General features: G+C 46.6%; 1 protein-coding gene and 1 long non-coding RNA gene across 3 annotated transcripts in view; one reads left to right on the top strand and one right to left on the bottom strand.

Moving 5' to 3' along the window:
- TRAPPC12 (trafficking protein particle complex 12) overlaps positions 1-23,672 on the top strand; it is a 318,722-nt gene that overhangs the window by 235,994 nt on the left and 59,056 nt on the right. The window lies entirely within an intron of this gene.
- Positions 670-8,270, bottom strand: LOC115467173. Its single transcript, XR_003941654.1, has 3 exons — positions 8,260-8,270; positions 5,278-5,280; positions 670-759 (listed from the first exon to the last, which is right to left on the bottom strand). It is a non-coding gene; the product is annotated as an uncharacterized LOC115467173 (long non-coding RNA).

Genomic DNA, 23,672 nt, shown 5'->3' with positions numbered 1-23,672 from the left:
TGTTGGTTGCCTTTCTCCTTCATTGGGGGACAGTACTTCTGCATGCATATCCTCCCATTCCCCTCGTGGAAAAGACTTTGCTGAAACTAAAGCAAGCCCACAGGACCATGATCCTGATCATGCCTTACTGGCCTTGGCAGATCTGGTTCCCTCTTTTCTAGAGTTATCCTCTAAAGAACCATGGAGATTGGAGTGTTTTCCGACCCTCGTCACGCAGAACGAGGGATCTCTTCTGAATCCCAACCTTCAGTCTCTGGCCTTCACAACTTGCATGTTGAGAGCCTAGAATTTGCTTCCTTGGGTCTTTGGGAGGGTGTCTCTCGGGTCTTGTTGGCTTCCAGGAAAGATTCCACTAAGAGGTGTTACTCTTTTAAATGGAGGAGGTTTGCCATCTGGTGTGAGGGCAAGGCTCTAGATCCTATTTCTTGTCCTACACAGACCCTGCTTGACTACCTTCTACACCTATCCGTGTCTGGTCTTAAAACCAACTCCTTAAGGGTTCACCTTAGTGCAATTAATGCTTATCATCACCGTGTAGAGGGTAAGCTCATCTCTTGGCATCCTCTGGTTTGCTTCATGAGAGGGTTGCTTTTGTCAAAGCCCCCTGTCCAACCTCCACCTGTGTCATGGGAACTCAATGTTGTTCTCTCCAAGCTGATGAAAGCTCCTTTTGAGCCACTGGATTCCTGCCATCTGAAATACTTGACCTGGAAGGTCATTTTCTTGGTGGCTGTTACTTCAGCCTGTACAGTCAGTGAGCTGGACGACGGTGGGATGGGAGTAACTAGTGAGGTAATTAAATTCGCAGATGACACAAAGTTATCCAGGGTCGTCTCGTCGCGGGAGGAATGTGAAAGATTACAAGAGGACCTCGTGAGACTGGGGGATTGGGTGTCCAAATGGCAGATGAATTTCAACGTTGACAAGTGCAAAGTGATGCACGTGGGAAGGAGGAACCCGAATTACGGCTATGTCATGCAAGGTTCCGCTTTAGGAGTTACGGACCGAGAAAGGGATCTGGGAGTCATCGTGGATAGGACGTTGAAGTCTTCTGCTCAATGTGCTGCGGTGGCTAAGAAGGCGAACAGAATGTTGAGTATTATTAGAAAAGGGATGGAAAACAAGCATGAGGATGTTATAATGCCGTTATATCGCTCCATGGTGCGACCGCACCTGGAGTATTGTGTTCAGTTCTGGTCGCCTCATCTCAAAAAAGATATAAAGGAATTGGAGAAGGTGCAGAGAAGGGCAACGAAAATGATAAAAGGGATGGGACGACTACCTTATGAGGAGAGGTTAAGAAGGCTAGGACCATTTAGCCTGGAGAAAAGCCGGCTGAGGGGTGATATGATAGAGGTGTACAAAATAATGAGTGGGGTAGAGTGGACAGATGTGAAGCATTTGTTTACACTTTCTAACAATAATAGAACCAGGGGACACAAGATGAAATTAGAATGTGGTAGGTTTAAAACAAATTGGAGAAAGTTTTTCTTTACTCAGCGCGTGGTTAAACTCTGGAACTCATTGCCGGAGAAAGTAGTGACGGCAGCTGGCCTTGCTGAGTTTAAAGGGGGTCTGGACAGATTCCTGAAGGAAAAGTCCATTGATCGTTATTAAATTTTGGGGTTTTGCCAGGTTCTTGGGGCCTGGATTGGCCGCTGTCGGAGACAGAGTGCTGGGCTTGATGAACCTTTGGTCTGTTCCCAGTGTGGCAGTGCTTATGTACTTATGTACTTACGTAGCTTCCGGCCTTAGTAGTGGATGCACCTTATGCTAAGGTTCATCACAACAGAGTAGTCCTCCGCACATACCCTAAGTTCCTGCCAAAGATCGTGTCGGAGTTCCATCTGAACCAGTCGATTGTCTTGCCAACATTCTTTCCCTGACCTCATGCCCATCCTGGTGAGAGCGTCTTGCACACTTTGGACTGCAAGTGAGCATTGGCCTATTACATGGAGTGCAGTAGCCCCCCCCCCCCCCAGACAGTCCGCCCAACTTGTTGTTTCTTTTGATCCCAACAGGATGGGGGTTGCCATCGGGAAATGCACAATCTCTAATTAGTTGGCAGATTGCATTTCCTTCACCTATGCCCTGGCTGAGCTGACCCTAACGGGTCATGTCAAGGCTCACAGTGTCAGAGCCATGGCTGCGTCTGTAGCCCACTTACGGTCAGCTTCCTTTGAAGAAATTTGCAAGGCTGCGATGTGACCTTCAGTCCACACATTCACATCTCATTACTACCTTGAGCAGGATACCCGATGCGACAGTCAGTTCAGGTAGACAGTGTTGCATAATCTGTTGGTCTAAAATCCAACTGCACCCCCTTAGGTCCATTTTATTGAGTTCCTGTCTGCACTCTCACTCAGTTTGTATATAGTTTCAGGTTAATCTGAGTTCTGTCCTCACCGTTGCGAGGCTCAGTTGACCAGTGTTTGTTGTTTTCAGTGAGCTTGGATGCTAGAGATACCCCAGTTGTGAGAATTATGGTCTGCTTGTCCTTAGAGAAAGCGAAGATACTTACCTATAGCAGGTATTCTCCGAGGATAGCAGAACTTATGTTCTCACAAACCTTCCCACTTCCCCTTGGAGTTGTCTCCTATTCTTACTTTTTATGCTGTAGTATTTAACTGTGGTAACCATGCTGTTGCGGCGGGTGGGAAGGCACTCGCGCATACATGGTGGAGCTTGCTTCACACTCCACAAAAGGTCTATTAAAGCTTGTTAGAAGGTCCGGACCAAGCAACATGGGATCGCATTACCCAATTGTGAGAATATAAATCCTGCTGTCCTCAGAGAATACTGGCTACTGGTAAGTATCTTTGCTTTATCTTTGTATATTATTGGCTTGTTTTATATACAGTGCCTTGTAAAAGTCTTCACCCACTTGTATATTTTTAATTTTCTGTTGTATAAAAACTACAGTTCATAATGCAGTAAAATAGGATTTGGTTTTACTGGTCTACAAAACACACTCAACGCTTTCAGCATGAAAGAACAATTATAGAAATATTCCCAAGGTAATTAAGAAAAAGAAACCAAGACATCTTGATTGCATATGTCTTCACACCCCTTGACACACTACTTGATGGAAGCCCATTTTCAGCAATAACAGTCATAGGTCATTTAGGATGCATGTTTACCAACTTTGCACAATAGATGGTGCAGTTTTTGCCAATTCTTCTTGATTGTATGAGTCTTCATATCTCTTTACTTAATGTTTGTTGGAAGCCCCTTTTCCATATCTCTATCAGACAAGTCCAGAAACAGATGGGAGACAGGCACAGTTCATCAGTATTTTTGACAGACACTCAGTGCAGTGCTTCAAGCCTGTTCTGGGGCTAGACTAGTTGAAGAACTGGTTCCAGTGCAGAAGGGGATGAAAGAAGAAATTGAGGAAGAGGAATACCCAGATGAGTCTGGATTTCTTTCCTCATTCTGAGTCTTTGGATTCAGACTTTGCCTTTCTTCTTTTTCCTTCCCCCTTCCCTCTTCCCTCTTTTGTTCTCTCTGCCATTAAAAAGAAGAAGAAGAAGTTCTATTGTGGCAGTCTCAAAGGGGAGATTTAGAGTACAGTTTCCTTACTTCAGTATTGCACTTCAGAGAGCTTTGGGGTAGGCAGCAAACATACATTCTATATTTCACTGGCGTGCTGCTTGTAAGTGTCTCCAAACAAGGGCATTGGGCATGGAAAGTTCAGGTTCACCAAGGCGGTTTTACTCACACCATACAGATGGCATCAGAGCAAGTGAAACGATGCTCAAGGTGTGAGGGCCGTTGACGCATGTCCAGTCAATGTGCTTAATAACATGGCAGCTCAGGAAATAATTCTGTTTGTAATACTGGTTTGGCAAGGAGCCACCTTTTGTCTACAGACTGTATTTAATTTGGAATCTGTGTGAAGCTCTGCTTCTCCTCAGAACTGCACTTCTCTCACAGACACTGAGAGATCAGCAACCATTTTGAACAACCCTTCTTCTCCTCAGCTTCATGTTCAACTTCAGGAGGAGATAATTAATACAGTTGCTCTAGAGGCAGAATTCTTTTTTGACTGGACCGAGCATTAAACATAGCTTTTGGAACCAAAAGAACTTCTTTTAGAAAATAGAACAGAAGGTGAGCCCCTGGGGGGGGGGGGGGGGGGGGGGGGGGGGGAGGGGAGTCAAGATGACAGCTGATCTCTGAGCTGCTTGCATTTTTGTATCCTCAATCAAAAATGTATACCTAATATTATTTCCTTTAGCTCCAAAGCAAAGTAGTAAGGTGTGCACCTACCCCTCAACTGTTACTTCAACAGTTGGATCTCAGGCCACAGTCAACCTAATATGCACAGAAGCTTCCCGGGAAAAGCACAGGTAGTACTCCCGCTACCTCTTGGCAGTGGAGAGCCAGAGCTGTCTGAGGGCAAGGTTTCCTTCAGACTGCATGAACACTCTACACCCCACCTCTGATGGAATTTCTGGATGGGAACTCGACTGTGGCTGCATTAATGGCAGGGACAGCAAGGACTGAATCTGACAACGCCATGAGAACTTCTCCTTTAATTTTACCAAGGGTAGTGGTTAGCACATAAGCACCGCCATACTGGGAAAAGACCAAGGGTCCATCAAGCCCAGCATCCTGTCTCTGACAGCGGCCAATCCAGGCTTCAAGAACCTGGCAACCCCCCCCCCCCCCAAAAAAAAAAAAAATGAATAATGTTCAATGGACTTTTCCTTCGGGAATCTGTCCAAACCCCCCTTAAACTCCGTAAGGCCAGCCGCTGCCACCACATTCTCAGGCAACGACTTCAGAGTCCAACTACACGCTGAGTAAAGAAAAACTTTCTCCTATTTGTTTTAAATCTACCATATTCTAGCTTCATCTTGTGTCCCCTGGTTCTATTATTGTTTGAAAGTGTAAACAAACGCTTCACACCTGTCCACTCTACTCCACTCATTATTTTGTAGACTTCTATCATATCACCCCTCAGCCGCCTTTTCTCCAAGCTGAAGAGCCCTAACGTTTCCTGTCCTGTTGCTATAACCCATTTAGGAGAAATATCTACCAGATTTGCACAGCTAGTTGGTACAGATTTTACCTAGACAGAATAACTCAAGCTCTTTCAAGTTGACTAGGGATCATTTGTGGACTGTCGTCTTCAAGGCTTGCCACAGATTTTCTATTTTATTAGTCTGGGCTTTAACTGGGCCATTTGAATCATTCACTTTCTTCTTGCATAGCCATTCCATTGTTACTTTTATTTTGTGCTTAGGATCATTGTCCTGCTGAAAGATGAACCTTCTTTCCAGTCCCAGACCAGTGGCAGACTGAAATAGGTTTTCCTCCAGGATCTGTCTGTTCTTTGCCCCATCCATCTTTCCCTTAATCTTCACAAGTCTCCCTGCCCTGCTGCAGTATCCCCCCAACATAATACTGCCACCACTATAGAGATGGTGTTAGCAGGGTTATGCACTGTGTTTGTTTTATGGCACACATATCACATAGCATTGAGACCAAAAAAATCCACTTTGATTTCATCAGACTACAAAATCTTCTCTCACATGTGTGCAGTGTCCCTTAAATGTATTTGTAACAATGTGTGGCATATATCATCCCTTCCTTTCCTGTCTCATACAGACTAATTTGTAGAGTGACCTTGAAATTGTTAAATGATGAACATTTTCCCTAGTCTCAGCCAAGGATATCTGTAATTCTTAGGCTTGTGGGTCACATGACGCTGTGAACGGGAGTGGTCGCTAACTGCTCTGCTTCCGCCACCTCTTTACAAATTCCGTGTGAAAACCCTTCCAAAATTGACAATTTACCCTGGTTCAATACCGGCGAACTAATGGCACAGCTTGAGACCTGTAATTGAGAGGCCAACAGAGAAGAATGGCAGCAAAATCTGTGAGAAAATAAAAGAGTTGGCTGCTCGAAGACCAGATGGCGGCTCCAGCTAGCCCCGCGAATTCTTCGGTGGGATCAGCATGGACAGCGGAGATTGTAACCGTGTGACTAGTGCAATGGAGGTGATCTTGGGCAAAAAATTAAGTCCTTGGATTCCAAGTTGGAGCGACTCCAAAACAATGTAGAACAATTAAGTCAACACTTGGCGGGTTTTCAGCAGCGCACAGGGGACTTGGAAGACCGAGTTACTACTGTGGAGTAGGGGCAAGCTAAATTACAAAAACTGCTGGACTCATACACTGAGAAACTCGAGGACCTGGAGAATAGATCCAGGCGCAACAACTTGTGATTTGTGGGCTTACCGGAGGAGTTGGGAGACAGAGACCTGAGAACTTTTTTGGAGCCCTGGCTTAAGAAAGAACTGGCGCTCCCAGCCTCGCTGGGTTCACTGCAGATAGAAAGGGTGCACCGAGTGGGACTTACACAGCCCGGCTCCGTCAGACCATGAGTGGTGATTTGCCGCCTGCTAAACTTTAATCACAAGACAGCAATTCTTCAGGCCGTCAAGGCAGGAAAGGAACTGAGATATGCAAACCAAAAAATCCTTTGCTTTCAGGATTACTCGGCGGTGGTGGCGGCACAGCGACGGAGCTTCTCACCCATTTGTTCACAACTGGTGTCCCGCAAGATCAAGTTTGCGCTCTTTTATCCGGCTAAACTGAGAATTACTTACCAGGCTACTACAAGTACCTATACATCAGTAGAAGAAGCACAGGCGTTTATGAATCAGCTGAGCTCTACGAGTCCCCATGGAGAGCACGAGGCCGAATGATTTGAGAGGAGCTGTGGATTAATTTTACCTATGGATATACAAACAGTGTTGGATATGCTGCTTTACAGAGCAGAGTTTGAGGGTTGTAATGTAACTCAACCCAGGCAGGTGTGAAAGGAAAAGGTTGTGGGGGTTTTTTTTTTGTTTTTTTTTGCTATATGGTGTGAGTGCATTGGGTTATGAATGAATGTGCCATAAACGAGGTCAGGAGTGGCTTTGAGAGCATGAACAAACTAGAGTCTGGGATTTCCCACCCCATTTGGGTCAGTGGCAAAACAATCTATTCAAGTGGCCTGCATACAGATTTGGACGTGCTTTTTGTTTGGTAGGTAAATAGAGACTGCCACACTACTGCACCACGGACTGTCACTTTAATGAGTGGGAGTGGTATGCCCTCTGACAATCAAACTCTGTTAAGTCATTTGGAGGGAGCAGGGCTGGAGGATTGTAGGGTTGGTAGGGTTACAGGAGCTGGGTGTGTATGACTAAGGGGCAACTTCATTAATGAAAGGGGGTACTTTGTGCCTGTCTTGTTGGATTGTGCTTGTGGCAATGGAAAGGAGGGTGATAGGGGAGAGAATGCGGCTATAAGAGGGGGGGGGTTCCCCTTATATATAATTATTTATTTACCTGAGAGACATGAATGAACATATGGCTGGTGTGTCTGGTTTAGGGGGTTTTGCGAATATGCCGGAGGAGACTGAGTGGGTTTGTAAGGGTAGGCAATTTCAAGGGTTCATAATTTTGGATCTGTAACTGTTTGTTGTTAAAGGGATGTGAGGAGAGCATTGAGTGTGACCTGTTCCTTGGGGAACTGTCGTCTAGAATTAGGGGGGGGTAAGAGGGCACAGTTAGGGGAGGGAGGGAAGGGATCCGAGAGGAAATGTTAGTAGGGGGTGGTACTCAAGGGGGTGCGAATCACAGTACTATTAAGAGGCCCCATGAAACGCTGACGATGCCTTTGTGTGTTCTATTTGGGGGAGCTGGGTGCATGTTGGGGAGGCTGCGGGCTGGGAGGGCCTCTTTCCTTTGATAGATGTTTCATTTGGCAGATTAGGCGCCATCATGTCCCTTAATATGGTCAAGATAGTTACTTGGAATGTGGGAGGTATTCATTCTCCCATAAAGCGATCAAAGATTTTGCAATACTTACAGCGCATTCATGCGGACATAGCTTTTCTGCAAGAAACACATCTTTCTGACGTAGAACATGACAAATTAGTGAAATGCTGGGTGAGGGAGTATGTGGCCGCTCCTGCAGTGAGTAAGAAAGGGGGTGTGGCCATCCTTATCAGGAAGGGTTTGGCAACTCAATTAAGCAACATTGTCAAAGATCCCGAGGGCAGTTATATTTTTTGTAAGGCCATAATAGCTAGGAAGGAGCTCTATTGGGTAGTATCTACGCACCCAATCAACTGGACAACAATTTTTATAAGCGACGAGTAGAAACTTTGGTGGGGGAGACTTCTGTACTCCTAATTGGGGGGGGGGGGCTTTAATAGGGACCCGCAGCTCGATAAATCTCACCTGCCTCCCACGACAAAGCCCTGGTCAGCAAGAGGCCTACCGAAGTTTTGCTCCTTTTTGGACCTTCTAGATGTGTGGCGTGTTTTACACCCGGGAAACAGAGATTACATACATCTGTCGAGGGCGACCGGCACTCAATCCCGAATAGACTATCTGCTGGTTTCTCGTTCACTTTTTGCGGAAATAGGGGACGCTCAGATTGGCCCCTATGTAATCTCAGATTATGCCGTGGTTTGCTTGCTTTGGCACCCGGGGGGTTCGAGGGAGACATCTAGGTCGTGGTCCTTTCTTGGCTTTCTTTACCGTGATGAGAAATTTTGGGAAAGTTTAATAGCACGTTGGACAGAAATTAAGCATTTTAATGAGGGGACAACGCCAGACGCCATTCTCTTTTGGGAGGCAGCGAAAGCGGTGTTGAGAGGAGAGATTATAAGCTACTCCAGCCACTTTCAGAAAGCTAGGGACAGGGAAATACTGAAACTGGAGAAACAAGTGGGTCTTCTTAGAAGGCGGTTCGGTGAACAACCGAGTGCCCACACGAAACAGGAGCTACTATCGGTACAGGCTGCCCTTAATTCCTTACTACATGAGAGAGCAGTTAAATCACAGACCTATTATAAATATCAATTATATAAATACGGCAACAAAGGGGGCAAGTTGTTAGCTAGGCTGATAGCGCAGAAGCAGGCATCTAGAATTATTGTCTCCATAAGAGATCGCTCTGGGAAAATGCTTCTTACTGATGTGGGAATCCGGGATACTTTTAAGACCTTTTATCAAAATTTATATAGAGCTGGGGAGTCAGACGGTCTTCCGGGTAATCTATACCTGGATGGACTGGAGATTCCAAGGCTGATTCAAGCAGAACGGGATGTTTTGAATGCTCCTATCAGCCCTGACGAAATTAGTTGGGCGATAGGTCGCAGTCAACTAGGCAAGGCCCCGGGGCCGGATGGCTTCCGAGCCGAATTCTACAAGATCTTGGGAGAGGCTATTGTTCCATCTCTAACGCAGGTGTTCAATGCTTGGGTTGAGGCGTGTGCGCTTCCAGGCCAGCTGAACCTAGCCCAGATTATTATGCTCCCAAAACCAAACCGTGATTCAACTTTACCAGAGTCATATAGACCCATTCCCCTTTTGAATACTGAAGTAAAACGTTTTGCAAAAATCCTGGCTAATAGAATGGGCCGGATGTTGCCAAAACTCACTCATGACGCACAGTTGGGATTTGTTCAAGGTTGTACCATAGCAAAAAATCTTAGGCATATGCTGTCTTCTTTGGAACGTGTGGGTAAATCTTGGGAGCCTTCTTTAATTGTTAGTTTTGATGCCGAGAAAGCTTTTGATCGCGTTCAGTGGGATTTCTTGTTTGCTGCCCTGAAGGCCTATGGCTTTGAGGGTTGGTTTATAGTGGCAGTCAGGACTCTGTATACTTCTCCACAAGCTAGGGTTATGGTAAACGGTCAGGCATCAGATGAATTTGAGATCAGCCATGGGACTCGTCAGGGATGCCCTTTATCGCCATTACTATTTGTCCTGTATCTTGACCCTTTGATAAGGGATATTTGCTCGAATCCTGCAATACATGGAGTTAGGATAGGGAGGGACAGTTTTAAATGATCTGCATTTGCTGATGATCTCCTGGTAATGCTTACGGACCCTAGAGATTCATTGCAAGCTTTGTTAGATTTTTTTGCGGAGTTTGGTGATTTTGCTGGTTTTCGTTTGAACCTAGATAAATCTGAAGCTTTGGCCTCCCCACTGGAGATTGGTCTCTCTTGGCAGGGGAGGTTTCCCCTCCAATGGGCGGAACACTCATTTAGGTACTTGGCAGTTCTTCTACTACTACTAGTACTTATCATTTCTATAGTGCTACAAGGCATACGCAGCGCTGTAAACCATACACAAAAAGACAGTCCCTGCTCAAAGAGCTTACAATCCCACCAAAGGTGGGAGATTTGTATCATCTTAATATTAAACAAATGTTGGCCCAGACTGAACAGCAACTGGAGAAATGGCAGGCACTGCCAGTACCATTGATTGGGAGTATATGTCTGATCAGAATGGTGATACTCCCTAGATGGTTATACCTGATGCAGACCCTGCCTTTGCTGCTGTTGAGAAAAGACATTAGACGATTTTATCAATTGGTCACCAGTTTCTGTTGGGCGAAGAAAAAAGCAAAGGTGAGACGTCAATTTTTACTGGGGGGATGGGCTCAAGGGGGGCTGGGTCTACCCAATTTGAAACTTTATAATCTCACTTGCCTTCTAAGACATGTCCGAGACTGGTTATTTTCCTCAAGCCATTACACGCCCCTGGCTTTGGAGGTAGTTTTTGCACCATTCAAGCTAATTTCTCTATTGCAGGTAGACAGATCCCTAATTCCCAGTCACTTGAAATGTAGTGCTCTCTTGGGTCCTTTGAGAGAGGCCTGGCAGTTACTGGGAATTTGTCTGGGTGGAAACCCAAAGGTTACAGAGCTTTTGACTATTTGGGGCAATCCGGTCTTTTTGCCAGGTTTAGATAATCCAGCTTTTGTACAGTGGGAGGAACTGGGGGTGGACTTCTTAGAAGCGGTGTTGGGGGCAGATGGAGGGCTACGCCCATTGGACCAGTTGAGGAACCCAGAAGCTACACAATGGGGAGACCTGTTTTTTTTTTTGTTACATTTGTATCTCGCGCTTTCCCACTCATGGCAGGCTCAATGCAGCTTACATGGGGCAATGGAGGGTTCAGTGACTTGCCCAGAGTCACAAGGAGCTGCCTGTGCCTGAAGTGGGAATCGAACTCAGTTCCTCAGTTCCCCAGGACCAAAGTCCACCACCCTAACCACTAGGCCACTCCTGCCAGCTACAACATTACCTTAGATCATTAGATGGGGAAGCCTTGCGTCTCAAATTAGGAGCAAAAATTAGATCGTTTTTTGAGGATCTTTCAGATAGCTCTCCCACTGTATCAGGCATCCACAAAACGTTGTGGCACTATTGGAGGTTTGAGGGTTTAGAACAGATCAGAGCTAGGTGGGAACGAGATTTGGGGTGAATTTGGCTTCTTGGGATATATTGGCGCACATCAAGGGCATCCCGGTGCTGGCTATCGAGAGTGTGCTTTTCAAGTAATACACAGAGCTTATTTTGCTTAGGTTCAATTGTTTAAGGCCGGGGGCACCGGTTCTCCTCTTTGTCCAAAGTGCAAATTGTTAGATAATACTTTTTTTTCATGCTTTTTGGTCCTGCGGGGTATTTCGACGTTTCTGGTGACAAGTGGTGGACACCTATTCTTCTTGTTCTCACGGAGAATTGTAGGGACCCCAATTCAAATGGTGCTTGATGACCCAGGGTCTTTTAGGGAGTCATCGACAGAGGGCACCCTATTGTTTCGCAAATTGTGTCTGCTGGCAAGGAAATGTGTATTGCGGTCTTGGGCCTCAGAGAACACACTTGAATATTGGCATTGGCGTAACCTTGTGCACCAGCTGATGTCCTGGGAGGCAAAAGAGTCCAGGGGTTCCTACAAATGCAAATCCTGTTTTTTGAAAATTTGGGGTACCTATTTGGACACACTATCTCAACGGGGCAGGAGTCTAGTTCTCAATGGACTGTGAGCATTCTGGACAGTTTGATTATAAAGAGGGTACACCCCTTGAGTAGGGAGGGGGTTAGGTGGGTGAGGGGGGGTTGGGATTGGATGATGATATTTTATTTGCGTTTTAGTTTAGCTCCCATTAATATAGGAGAGCCTTAAGAACTTAATGGTAATGGTCCGGTTGGGGACAGTAGTAGAATCTGTATGTAGCGGGTTTAGTGTTTTAGGGGGCAGGGATTTAGACAGGGGTAGGCATTGGGTTGCTGCTTTTTTTCGGGGGGGGGGGGGGGGGAACTCTTAGGATGGGGGTTTATCTTGGGTTGTTAAAATCAAGTAGGGCTCCACTCAGGAGAGGGCGCTCTAGTTACGTTTATGGGAGAGTGGATTGTTATGGGCATATATTCTGGAGATACATGACTTGTTGAACTTCTCCTGGGTTGCACAGGTTGCAATTGTACCTACAAATTTGTCTTTGTTATGCATTTATTTTATAATAAAAATAGTTGAAACATGTATCTTAGGCCTCACTGTGACTTTCCTTATCGGTTTTCTTAACCCAAAGCTACTGACCTTGGAGGCGATGTCTTGGTGGTAATGAATTGTTTCCACTTTACAGTGATCCTGAGGGATATTCAACCACATTGAAATGTTCTTACAACCATCCTCCAGTCTGTACCTTTAAGCATTTTTATCCCCGAGTTTTTATAGTATCTCCATGTTCAGCATGTTTAGATTTTTACTTCAGATTCACTCCATATGTAGAAACAGCTCTTCATCCAGTAGTATTTGAATCAGCTCTTGTACCATGATTGGGTACAAGTGAGCTCTATTTAACTAGTGATGGGCTTGTTAAGGCAGTTTTTTGGAAAGTGAGTAATCTGTGCTTGTTATTACAAAAGTTGGGAAAACTTATGCAATCAAGACTTTTTAGTGTCTTATTCTTATTTACGTATATGGGGTCATGGATTTGATAAACTGCCTTTCTGTAGTACAACCAAAGCAGTTTACATTTATTATATACAGGTACTTTCTTTGTCCCTAGTAGGCTCATAATCTATTATCTACTATAATAAAACTCACCCTCAACGTTCTGAGGACACTGACGTCAGTGAAGCCAAGCCCTGACTTCCTTCAAAAAGGTTCGAAGGTTCGTGGTGGTGAAGCCACCAAAATCGCTCCGGGCCCCGCCCTCGAGGGCGGAGCAATGGCAGAACAACGAAGGGGTTGGCAGGGAGGGAGGCAGGGAGGCGGGGGGGGGGGGGAAATCGCTCCGGACCCCACCCTCGCGTCAAACGTCATGACGTTGGGGGCGGAGCAATGGAAGAATAACGAAGGGGTTGGCCAGGGAGGGAGGGGTGTTGGCGACGAACACCTTGCTAGCGCCCGTTTCATTTGCTCTGAAATGGGCCTCTTTTACTAGTGTTATATAATTGCATTATCTAAATCTATTTTCACATTAAAAGTGTAGTGTATAGTGTAGATAGGTAAAACAGTTATTTTAATGCATTATGTTTTTTAGACAACAGAATGTGAAAAATGTGTAAGGCTATAAATATTTTTGCAAGGTAACATTTTTGCTGTGATGAAAGAAATGGAGGTGAGTGGGATGCCAAAGTTATATAGTTTTATAGTGTATTAGCAGTTTTTGATTTATATTGTATTATGAATTATATTTATGAACTGTATTTATGAGCTGTACATTTTAAACTGCTTTAGGCAGTGCTTTGAATTGGTAAGGCAGGATATTTGATTTTCTGAATTCCTTTTCTATGGTAAAGTGGCTTGCACTTTAGAGTCAAAAGTAAAGCCTCTGCTCTATTTTTCTGTTGCAAGAACATAAAATATGATCTGGCTCTAAAAACAGAGAACTAGGCGATGCTATCAGTGAACCACACTAACAGTAGCAAATATCTGTTTTTATGGGGGGTTTTTTATGTTCAGGAATAAAGCAAGTTACAGTTGACAGGGGTGATTTTACCAGCTGACAACAAACAAGCATCACACACAAAAAAAAATAAAAAAAGAGGTTATTTTAAATTAATTTTTTCAGGGAAGATTTCATGCTTTTTATATCATGCTGTTCCATTTTTGCCTTCTGAGTTGTGCAAGTGGTCGACACAGGACCCTTCCTTCTTTCTTTCTCTCTTTTATTAAAATGTGCAACCTCAAGGTTTTACAGCATATAACATCTCAGCTATAAACAATAGGGAATCCCTGATCAGAGTCCATTCTGCTGTAGGAGACCGTCATTTACAGAACAGCAACAATGCAACAACATTCTTATAGCAAACAACTTGCCTATATATGTTACATATTATAGACTCCAGAGGGAAGCTGTCTTTGGTACAAGTTTTACAGTGAGCGATTAGCAAAATTGAGAGACTGAGATCATACACCACCTGCCCTGGTTTAGGAGGGAGGTTCATTCCTGTCATTGTATGCACAAAACTAACCCATCTGGAAAAAGTGCCCCTGAGACAAATGATTTTAAATAATTACAAAAAATGGAAATGTTATGTCTTTAGATGAAAGTCATACCATCCTATTTGGAATCCCTAGATTCTTTTATCATTGAATTTGTGGCTTCAGTGTTTTGCAAGAGCAGGGAATATATTTAGAAAACTAGCTTGAGAAAATTGCGTTGTGAGTGTTGGTAGTCGTGACAATTCATATTTTCTTGATACAGATAGTCATGGGAAGTGTTGCTTTTGTGTTTACAAGCTGTAATAGCCAGCTTTTACCTGCCCCAGGGCAAATTTTCAAGAGCCCCAGCTAAGTCCTGGGCCACAAAGAGGGGCATAATCGAACGGAAACGCCTATCTCCATGGGCGTTTATCTCCGAGAACAGGTCCGTGAAGGGGGGGGCCGAACCGTATTTTCGAAAAAATGGACGTTTTTGAGCTGGGCGTTTGTTTTTTTTAGCGATAATGGAAACTAAAAACGCCCAGCTCAAAAACGTCCTAATCCGAGCCATTTGGTCATAGGAGGGGCCACGATTCGTAGTACACTGGCCCCCCTGATATGCCAGGACACCAACTGGGCACCCTAGGTCAGTGCGGTGGACTTCAGAAAAAGCTCCCACATGCATAGCTCCCTTACCACGGGTGCTGAGCACCCAGCCCCCCTCCCCCAAAACCCACAAATGTACAACACTACCATAGTTCTTAGGGGTGAAGGGGGCACCTACATGTGGGTACAGTGGGTTTTGGAGGCCCCCCATTTACCAGCACAAGTGTTACAGGTGGGGGGGTGGGCCTGGGGCCACCTGGCTGAAGTGCACTGCGGTACCCACTAAAAGTGCTCCAGGGACCTGCATACATGCAGGCCTCTAGGACTGGTTGCTGCTATATAACATTGGTACGCCAGTTGACACCTGAAGACTAATCTCTCCGAAAACGTCCTTTATTGGAATAACTGCGTTTACTCACAGTTAACTGCAGATCAGAGGTTGTGCCCCACTGGCAACGAGTCTCCCTGGTACTGAGATGAGCAGTAGGTCAGAGCTGGCAGAATGCTGTACAATGCCCTCTTTCAGCCACATTCAAGGGAAGAACTAAGTTCTGTAACTTGGCTAACACAGGAAAGGGAACTAAAACTGGCTTACAAAAATGGCCACTACCGCATGGACTACAGCAGGAAACACAACAGGGCACACTCTGACCCAGTAGGCAGGGGGAAAAGCACCATGGGAGAAGAGCCTACCAACTACCAACATCGTGAGACTGTAACACAAGCTAATGAAATCACAGAGCCCAATACCCTACACCCACCACAATGCAGTGCTGATGTGACCCTGTAGTGCACCCGAGAGACACATCTGATCCAGGGAAAGGCTGTGAGAGGATCAAACACATTCTGCTGTCATGGAGGTGGTACGGCATTTGAGGCTGGCATAGAGGCTGGAAAAAAAGTTTTTAAAGTGGGGGTTTTTTGGTGGGAGGGGGTTAGTAACCACTGGGGGAGTCCGGGGAGGTCATCCCCGATTCCCTCCAGTGGTCATCTGGGCAGTTGGAGCACTTTTTTGGGACTTGTTCGTGAAAAAGAAGGGTCCCAAAAAAAGTGACCCAAAATAGCGGTAAAAACGCCTTTTTTTTTTCGATTATCAGCTAAAGATGCCCATCTCTCCTCGGCTGATAACCACGCCCCAGTTCCGCCTCCACCACGCCTCCGACACGCCCCGTCAACTTTATTCGTTTCCGCGATGGAGTGCAGTTGGAAATGCCCAAAATCGGCTTTCGATTATACCGATTTGGGCGCCTTTGCGAGACAAACGTCTATCTCCCTGATTTAGGTCACACTATAGGCGTTTTTCTCTTTCGAAAAGAAGCTGGACAGTCAGTGATATATCTGACACACTACAAAAACTTATTCTCCAGTATACATGAATGGCATTGTCATTTAAAAACTAAAATTATATAGCTTTTCAAATCATTATATTCATGCTCCTTTCCATTCTGCTGCAGAAACTTTCCTCCTTGTTTTAATTCTATTTGTCCCTTTATGTGTATTGTTTTAATCTCGCCCTAAATTTATTTATTTTAATGCTTAGTTTTACAGATATTAAATTATTCAGCCTACCTCAAACACACAACTAAAGCCTTACTTTAAAATAACCTTGGTGCACCCACGCCAAACATACATGGTTTCCCATATCCACACAAAATAGGTACACAACCTTATTTCTTAAGATTGTCTACTGAATTATCTCTCTTTTCCTATACACACATCCAACCACAGTTTCTGTCTCTCACACACACATACAGCCACTTCCTGTCTGTTGGGGTACACCTGATCAGTGGTGTGCTGGTAAATGTTTAATAACAGGCTCATCCCCCCTAAAAAAAAGTGATATATATGTACATAACTATTATACATTTTATTGGTACAAAGGTACAGTGTAGTAACCAATTTACAAAAAATATTAAAATATACAATATTCTTTACTGTAAATTCCATGTGGCCATGCAACCCCAAGAACCCTTCCCCTCCCGTACTCCCCTTCCTTCCTATAAGCCCACCCAACTATTTTCACTCAATAAAATAACACAACAGATGTACAGAACAGTAGGACCAAAAGCAGTACAAAACAAGTACAAAACAAGTAAAGCCATAAACAACACATTTAAACTTTCTCTGGACTTCTGCATGAAGGTAGCTCTGTCCTCATTATTCATTGTTTCTCTTTTAAATAGTAGCAATAAACAATATTAAGTGCTTTTCTATAATAATATGCCACTGTATTCCAACAAAACAAAAGAAGCAAGTTCCCACAAACCATCTTTCTCTTTTGATATAGGCGCAGGAAATTTTTTTTTTTAATGCTGCCAGGTTTCAACCTAATTCATATTTAATGTGGGATATAAATGTCATAAATAAGTAACTAAGGGGGTTGTTTACTAAAGCTTAGCTCGAGTTATCTGCAGCAGGGCCCATTAACCTTTAGTAAACAAGCGGGTAAATAAATAAATAGAAACTCTGAATGTTGAGCACCTGATTCTTATAACATGATATCTGTTTTAGTGGCCCTTTACCAGGAGAAAAAAATATCTGCACAAATGCAACACATGCTAGGGTGGGCCTATAACCAGCTCCCCTCAAATGACACACTAAGTACGATTTATAACAAACTAGTAAAAAAGGCCCGTTTCTGACACAAATGAAACGGGCGCTAGCAAGGTTTTCCTCGGAGTGTGTATGTTTGGGAGAGTGTATGTGAGAGTGACTGTTTGAGAGTCAGAGTGAAAGTGTGAGTGTGTGTGAGAGAGAGTGAGTGAGTCTGGGTGTGAGTGTGTTTGTGAGAGAGTGTGTGTGTGAGAATGAGAGTGTGTGCAAGTGTGTATGTGAGACACAGTGTGAGAGAGAGTGTGTGTGTGTGGGAGAGAGAGAGAGTGTGTGTGAGACACAGATTCTCTGTTTGAGTGAGTGTATGAGACCAAGCGAGTGTGTGAGTGACTGTGTGGCACATAGAGAGTGAATGTGATACAGTGTGAGACAGAGTGTGTGAGAGTGAGAGTCAGAAAGACATTGTATATCAGAGAGAGAGTGTGAGCCTGCCCTCCCAATCCATGGCCATCTGTCCCCTGGCCCCTCCATTCATCCTTTTCCAGCAATTCCCCTCTCTCCCTGAGCCCTGCCCTCCCAATCAATGCCCATCCATGCTCCTCTGTCCCCTGCCCCCTCCATTCATCCCTTTCCAGCAATTCCCCTCTCTCCCTGAGCCCTGCCCTCCCAATCCATGGCCATCCATGTTTCTCTGTCACCTGCCCCCTCCATTCATCCCTAACCAGCATTTTCCCTCTCTGCCTGAGGCCTGCCCTGCAATCCATATCCATCCATGCCCATCTGTTCCCTCCATTCATCCCTATCCAGCATTTCCCCTCTCCCTGAGTCCTGCCCTTCCAATCCATGCCCATCCATGCTCCTTTGTCACCTGGCCCCTCCATTCATCCCTATCCAGCAATTGCCCTCTCTCCCTGAGGCCTGCCCTGCAATCCATATCCATCCATGCCCATCTGTCTCCTCTATTCATCCCTATCCAGCAATTCCCCTCTCCCTGAGTCCTGCCCTTCCAATCCATGCCCATCCATGCTCCTCTGTCCCCTGCCCCCTCCATTCATCCCTTTCCAGTAATTCCCCTCTCTGCCTGAGGCCTGCCCTGCAATCCATATCCATCCATGCCCATCTGTCCCCTCCATTCATCCCTATCCAGCAATTCCCCTCTCCCTGAGTCCTGCCCTTCCAATCCATGCCCATCCATGCTCCTTTGTCACCTGGCCCCTCCATTCATCCCTATCCAGCAATTCCCCTCTCTCCCTGAGGCCTGCCCTGCAATCCATATCCATCCATGCCCATCTGTCCCCTCCATTCATCCCTATCCAGCAATTCCCCTCTCCCTGAGTCCTGCCCTTCCAATCCATGCCCATCCATGCTCCTCTGTCCCCTGCCCCCTCCATTCATCCCTTTCCAGCAATTCCCCTCTCTCCCTGAGCCCTGCCCTCCCAATCCATGCCCATCCATGCTCCTCTGTCCCCTGCCGCCTCCATTCATCCTTTTCCAGCAAGTCCCCTCTCTCCCTTCCATGACCCCCCCCCCCTCGCATCCATGCTCCTCTCTATCCCATGTCCCAGCCTGGCCCGCCCTCTTCTCCTCCCCCCCTTCGCATCCATGCATCGTTTTGGTTTTTTTTTTTCTTCTTTTTCAATTTACCTCCGTGGCGTTTCCGGCAGCGAAGCGTCAGGGAAGGAGGCGGCGCTCCCGACGTGTAGCTTTCCCTTCGCTGTGTTCCGCCTTATTTTGAAGGCGGAACACAGCGAAGGGAAGGCTAGACGTCGGGAGCGCCGCCTCCTTCCCTGACGTTTCGCTTCCGGATTTGTTTGTTTTGTCGCGAGGGCGGGGCAGAGACGGCTGGCTGGCTGGCTTGAAGGGAGGCTTCACACCACGAATCCACGAACCCTACAGCTTCAGTGACGTCAGATGGCTTCACAGAACGTTGTCCTCATTAGAACGTTCACGGTGCGTTTTATTATATTAGATTACTACTCTATCTATGAAAAGTTATTCCGTTATTTTACTTCCTCTGACATCTGTGTACATCTGTATGCTGCACAAGCTGGCATGTTTGAAAATATAAGTGAGACTAAATTAAAATGCTACCAACAATAAAAAACGACAAGGCGGATGCAGCAGCTCATTGGTTTGCTTGCTTTTGTTTTGAGTTTATGGCGAAGACAGCTATGCGAGAAGGGGAAACAGACTAACCTAATTAGCTTTGACTTTTTTTTTTTTTTTTACTTCATGCTATCTCCTGTTCTCAACCAAACACAGCATTACCTCCCACTCCCCCGAGAGTCTGTACCTCTCTCAGCTTCTCAGATATCCATTCCCTCACCGGTCATCCTTCAAATCTTACTCTTCCAGCAGCTCTAGCGGTAACATGCTGCCTGGCCAACCCGGAGCCTTTTCTCTGCTGTTTCCTGCCCTGCTGATGCAACTTCCTGCTTACGTGTGGGCGGGATCTGGCAGAGAAAAGGCTCCGGGTTGGCCAGGCAGCATGTTACCACTAGCGGTGCTGGAAGAGTAAAATTTGACAGACAGCGATGAGGGGGGATAGATCTGAGGGAAGATATGATGAGGTAGGAAGCTGAGGTATGCTGGACTCAGGGGCAGATGGGGGCCGGGGGAGGAGAAAATAAGCCCAGATGTTTGTGTGCTGGCTGCCTGGCTCCATCAACAACCAGTTCACAAAATTCAGCAAAATTTAACAACTGGCTCTTATGAGCCAGTTCAAGCCAGCTCCAGCATACTATTGCTCCTGGTGGGGCCAGGTCCCTCCCCTCCCCTTACCCACTTCTGTGGTCTTCTTGTGGGCCTGTGATCTTCGGCTGACACATGGCAATTGTACCTCCTGCCTCTTTGAAATTAATTAATTGATTGATTGATAAAATAACATTTGCACCATTTCTTCAGTGAATCTGCCTCTGCTATGCTTCTGACTCGATCAGTACTTGCCTGTATTTCAGTCATTTTGGCTGTTGCTGTACAGTGGAGGTTTGTATGCTGGTCTAGCTGGCGTGTATTTCTACTAGCTCTTCCTCTCTCTGCAAGCACCTTGGTGCCGGTTAGTGCTGGCCAGTTTGGGCTGCGTCTATGACTTCATGCTGTTATGTGCTTGTACCCGCGCTGTCTGGCCTCTCCCTGCCTGGTTTCTGGCATCCTTGGGTTTTCTTCTGCCCGGAGGGCCTTCCCACGTTAGTCAGCAGGAACTTCGAAGGAGGTTGGTTTGTGGTGGGCTTTGCGCCAGTCGTGTGTGCATGTCTGCCATCTGGGTATGGCATCCGTCTCGGAGCGTGAGTCTCCTCTGCATTGCAGGGGTGTTGCTGCCAGACCTATTCAGCATGCTGCCCTTGGTAACTCACAAGGGAATGATGTGGGTGTCTTTCTGCCTGCTCTGCCTTTCAGCCTTCTTCGCATGCAGCTTCGTGATATGCTTTTTGGATTGATGTGTTAAACAGTTGGGCTATCGGCGATTCCCTATTTTCAGCACCTTTTTGGAGGGTATCCTTTCTGTCTGCACTTGTTTAAAAAAAAAAAATCTAATATTTTGGACACTTCCGGTCTGGCCTATATTTCAGGGTTATGGCTTCTTCATTTGGCTAGACTTCTCGCTTTGCGCATTGGGCATTTTTTGATAGCTCTTTGTAAGCTTTCTTCCTTGCGGTCCTACTGTGGAGGTGTTATCACATTCTGGGGTGGTTTTGGGTCAGCCACTTGGCGCATAAATAGTCGCACTGCCGCAATTTTGGATGTGGATAGCGCACAGCTCCCTGCAGAGGCATGACCTCCTTGATTAGGTTGCAAGCTTTGTCAGATGTTCCTTGTCATATGGAGCATCTCTGTCCTTTTTGGCTGTATTTAACTCTGTGCCTATCTTCTCTGCCAGTGGGGTTCAGGCCTGTCGTCTCTGTGCTGGGAGTTTGCCGCTCTGTTTTTTTTTTTTTTTTTTGCCTGTCTGAGGGGTTGGTGTGCAGAGTCCCAGATCAGTCTGTCACCTTTGTGGACCTTGATTTTTGTGGCTCTTAACTGGTGTTCTTGGTGCAGCTCTTCATTCTCTCTGTCATCTATAGGTATCTGTAACCTATAGGGTTCTCGGTTACATGTCGGTTCACTCCTCCTCCTACAGAGGTTTTGGTCCCTTCTTGCCTATGGATGATCTTCAATTCCTCTGTCCCGTAGGGAACTTCTCTGCTGTATCCTTCTCCTTTGCAACTATATCAGTTCTCGACTGGACCTGTCTGCTACAGAGCTTGACAATTTGCTCTGTCAATTAGGCAGTCCTCTTTGGCTCCTATGGGGTTCCCAGTTTCCTGTCACCTTTGGAGGTTCCTTTTTCTTCTGCTATTCATGCCTTGGTTGCCTGGCCCTTGTCTCTCTGCTGTTCTGGTGGCTTCTGCAACTCTTAGCCTTATCTCCACTTGGACAGCCGTAGAGGTTCTACCCAAGATCCCTCACGGTGGGGGTTGTCTGCGGCGTCAGTCCATATAGTGGTTTTCAACTTCACCCGTTTTCTGAAGTCCTTCTCACATGGGGCTACTAGGGGATTTTAAAGCAGACAGTGTGTGCCTTCGGCCGTCAGCCTTGGCTCTGGCAATCGGGGAGTCTTAGCTGTCTAGCCATCGCACCGAGCAGAGCCCCACCTCTGACCATTTCCCCTGGCCTGCCTCCTGTTTTGGTCTTCATTCCTAGCTTCATTTCTGACCATTCTGCCTGATTTTGCTCAGCCTCTGGTCATAGTGCCTGGCCCCCATTCTGCCAGTCGGGCTTACTCTTGCTCCAGCTCTGGCTGTCACATCTGGTCTGGCTTCAACCATCCAGTGTGGCCTCCCTTTGGCTCAGCAAGCCAGGCCTTCCTCTGGCTGGCCATCGAGCCTGGTTCCAGCTCTGGTCATTGAACCAGCCTGGCTCTAGCCCTAGCCATTAGACTTAACTTTGCTCTGGCTTCTTCTGTAGCACCTAGCCTAGATGCGGCACTACTGTTGACCCTTGTTTAATTTCAGTTGAACTGGTCTGGCTCTAGCCCTAGCCGTCAGACTTAACTTTGTTCTGGCTTGTTCCGTAGCGGCTAGTTTAGATGCAGCGCTACTGTTGACCCTTATTTAACTTCAGTTCCAGCTGTCACAACTCACCCCAGCTCCGAGGTTGGTCATCCAGCCTAGCCTCGCTCCAGCTCTGGCTGTTGGGCCTCACCTGAGTCAGGCTATGGCTGTCAACCCTCACCTGAGTCAGGCTTTGGCTGTCGACCCCTGAACATCGAGCTTTGCTCTGACTTCAGTTGTCTGGCTCTGCCTAGCTCCAGCTCTGGCCATCGGCCCTTGCCTAGCACCGGCTTGGGCTGTCGTGCCTGATCTCGCTCTGGCTCCAGCTCAGGCCAACGAGCCTTGCCCAGCTCCAGCTGTCAAGCCTCACCTGCTGCCGGCTCTGACCAGTGAGCCTTACCAGACTCAGACTCTGGCTGTGTTGCCTTGCCTAGCCCTGGCTCCTACCATCGAGCCTGGCCTCACTCCACCTCCGGCTCTGGTTGTCAAGCCTTGCTTTCCCTCAGCTCCAGCTGTCGAGCCTTGCCTGGCTCAGACTCCATCTGTCGAGTCTGGCCTAGCTCTGGCCCCGGCTGTTGAGCCTTGTCTAGCTCTGAATTCGCCCATCCAGCCTTGCCTAGCTCGTTTCAGCCGTGGAGCCTTGCCTAGTTGTGGCTCCGGCAGGAGAGCCTTGTCTAGTTCCAGCCGCTGACCGTGGAGCCTTGCCTAGCTCCGGCTTTGGCCATTGGGACTTGTCTAGCCACGGCTCCAGACATCCAGCCTGGCGTAGTTCCAGTTCCAGCCATCAGGCTTGGCCTAGTTCTGTGGTCAGCCATTGAGCCTTGCCTGGCTCCGCTGCCTCCGGCTCTATCTGATGTTTGCTACCCTGGGCCGACCGTGCAGGTCATTGGTCCTGGCCCTTCTGGTTCGCTTAGTGCAGGCCTTGGCTGTTGCACCTAGCCTGGTTCTGACTTAGTCCTTGGCATCCAGACTCTGATTTTTACTCATCGAGCCTTGCTCTGATCCTATGGAGGATCTTCAATTCCTCTTATGTGGTCTGGGCAGCGGGGATCTTGTCCATCATGGGACTCTTTCTCTAATCCTAGTAGCGGGTCAAGGCCTGGGATTCATCCTATGCTCATTACAATTCCTCTTGGTTACATCTTGGTTCGTTGATCGGATTACTGTTCCACCTGGGTAGCTCTGCTCCATCAGTGGTTGTTATTCCGATCACTCTCTATTGGACCAGGCGGGAGATCACCATGGGA

This window comes from Microcaecilia unicolor, chromosome 3 (assembly GCF_901765095.1).
Source record: "Microcaecilia unicolor chromosome 3, aMicUni1.1, whole genome shotgun sequence".
In the NCBI taxonomy this organism is placed as follows: domain Eukaryota; kingdom Metazoa; phylum Chordata; class Amphibia; order Gymnophiona; family Siphonopidae; genus Microcaecilia; species Microcaecilia unicolor.
This window is presented reverse-complemented; position numbering and strand designations above follow the sequence as displayed.